The following is a 2,933-nucleotide window of genomic DNA, read 5'->3' on the forward strand; positions in this document are numbered from 1 at the left end:
CTTCACCTTAAAGCCATACAACTCAGTCTTTCTCTGTATATCTCTGGCACCTCCTGAGCTGCTATTCTTTTGCTGTAGCCCAGGGCAAGTGCCTGCAAAGTAGTGAGTCTGTGTGCAGGCCTTTGAAAGGGACATCTGGATTTACAGCTGCCTTCTGTCTCACCTGGATGGTTGGAATCCCTAGTGATTTTCACAGCCAGATTTTGTGGTAACTCCTCTTCCCAGCACTGGAACACTGGGCTGGGGAGTTCTGGTGTGGGGCTGAGGCCTCTTGCTCCTCTGCAACCAAGATATCCCTCCCGATGCTCAACCAACACATGTGGGTATGGGATCTGCCCATTTCATGTCTCTGCTCCTACCATTCTCAATGTGGTTTCCTCTTTATATCTCCAGTTACAGGAGTTCTGTCCAGCTAGTTTTCAGGTCGTTTTCTCTGTTGATTGTTTTATAATTTAGTTGCAACTTATAATTTAATGTGGTTATGGGAGGAAGAATGCAGTGTTTACTTATTCCGCCATCTTGACTGAAAGCAATCTGAAAAATATATTCTTAAAACTAAGGAGAAAATTGTCATTATTTGCAGATATAATACTCATTTGTGTGAAAATTCACAAACTACGAAAGAAATAATGGAGTTTAGTAAGATCACTGGTAAATATATAAAATTCATTATATGTTTATAAAGTAATAATAATTAGAAATTAAAACACTATTTTTCAATTTATAATAAAACACCATATTAATTGAGTGGAAGACTAATTTTTGTTAAGATGTCATCTCTGCTCGCACTCTATGCAACCTTAATCAAAAGTTCAGCATTTTTTTTTTTTTGTGGAAGTTGGCAAGTTGATTCCAAAACATAAAGAAATGCAAAAGACCTGAAACATCCAAAGAAATATTTTGAAGTACCAGACATTGAGACTGTTTTAAGCTACTTTGATTAAGATAATGCTCTATTTATGCAAGGGCAGACAAGTTAACCAACGGAACAAAATATATCTGAGGAAAAGACTTACCAATATACAGTAAACTAATGAAAAATTGTTATGGCAGTGTAATGATAAATGAATAAACTGAATATGGAAAAATAAATCTTGACTCTATATACATGAAAATTATGTTGGGATTGATTCTAGACCTATATGTGAAAGGTAGAACAATACAGTTTCTAGAATAAAATATAGGAGAATATATTCAGGGATAGACAAAGATTTCTTAAATAGTATTTCAGTAAGCATTAACCAGAGAAGATTGATAAATTAATAAGACTTGATTAAAAACTAGACAAAAATAAGGAGCAACTGGAAACTTCATACATTGCTGGTGGGAATATAAATAGGTATGACCATGTTGGAAATCTGACAGTATCTACTAAAGCTAAACATACTTATACCTATGACCCAAAACTTCTACTACTGATTATATAGCAAACAAAATGAATGCTTATTTCTATCAAAACATGTTTATAGTGGTGTTATTTACAATAGTAAAAAATTGGAAACAGAACAAACTATCCTCAGTTGAACACCTACATAAATTGTGGTACATTTATACACTGGAATTCCACACTGCAGTGAAGAACTATTGCTATTTGCAACAACAAAAACATCACATATATAATGATGAAAAATATTAAAACAATGGTAAACAATATATGATTCTGTTTATATGAAGTTCAAAAACGAACGAACTCATAATATGCAAGGACAGAATAATGGTAACTCTTTGTGCAGATTATCACTAGGGTGGGAGTGCTAGGGAAGTCTGCATTTCATACCATGTTTATGCACCATATTTATCTTTGTTACCTCAAATTTGCATTATTAAATAATGCAGAAAGTTGTTTTTTTTTTTATAGGTAATTTTGCATCTATGGCCATGCTACCCTGAACAAACCCCATCCCATCTGATTTCGGAAGTTAAACAGGGTCGGGCCTGGTTAGTACTTGGATGAGAGACCACCTAGGAAGACCAGGTGCTGTAGGTGTAAAAAAATAAAAAAATAAGGGATAATAAGCTGATGAGGTCTTTGCAATCTATGAGGTTAACCAAGGGTTGTCTCACCTAAAAAAAAAGATATATATATATCTTTAAATAAACAAACAAACAAACTTGTTCAACCTAAATATTAGGGCCAGCTATTTGAATGTCATTCTTATTCCTTTCTAGACTAAGTTTACTTATTCTTTCCAGCACCTTCTCTCTTTTTTTTCTTTTTCATATTTCTTTTTCCTGTTCACATTAGATATTATTTTAATTCCTTAATTAAAGTTTTCGACTGTTTTTATTGACATATAATTCACATACTATAAAATTTGTCTATTTAAAGCATACGATTTGATGTGTTTTAGTATATTCACGGAGTTATGCAACCGTAACAAAAACCTAATTTTAGAATGTTTTTGTCTCACCTAAGAGCTGTACTGTACCCATTATCAGTCACTCTCTAAGTCCTCATTCAATTCGCCCAAACTGGGCAATTCCTGATTTACTTTCTTTCTACTTTTCTGATTTGCTTTTTCTGCTCATTTCATATAAATGAAATCATACACTATGTAATATTTTGTATCTGACTCCTTTTACTTAGCATAATGTTTTCAAGGTTTACCATGTTATAGTAAGTATCAGTACTTCATTATTTTTATGGCTGAATGTTATTTCATTGTATGAATATATCACATTTTGTTATCTCTTAATCAGTTGATAGACATTTGGGCTGTTTACACTTTTTGGCTATTATGAATAATGCTACCATGAACATTCCTGTACATATTTCTGTGTGGACATATGTTTTCAATTATTTTGAGTAAATAACTAAGGGTGGAATTGCTGGGTCATATGGTAACTCAATGTTTAACTTTTTGAGGAATTGCTAAACTGTTTTCCAAAGCAGCTATACAATTTTTTATTTCCACAAGCAAAATGTAAGAGAT

At 32.9% G+C, this 2,933-nt stretch overlaps 1 pseudogene; it reads left to right on the forward strand.

Moving 5' to 3' along the window:
- The first annotated feature begins 1,868 nt into the window (after positions 1-1,868).
- On the forward strand, positions 1,869-1,987 carry LOC111742594 (annotated as a pseudogene).
- The last annotated feature ends 946 nt before the right edge of the window (positions 1,988-2,933 follow it).

Source organism: Pteropus vampyrus, unplaced genomic scaffold, assembly GCF_000151845.1.
Source record: "Pteropus vampyrus isolate Shadow unplaced genomic scaffold, Pvam_2.0 Scaffold97, whole genome shotgun sequence".
Lineage (NCBI taxonomy): Eukaryota > Metazoa > Chordata > Mammalia > Chiroptera > Pteropodidae > Pteropus > Pteropus vampyrus.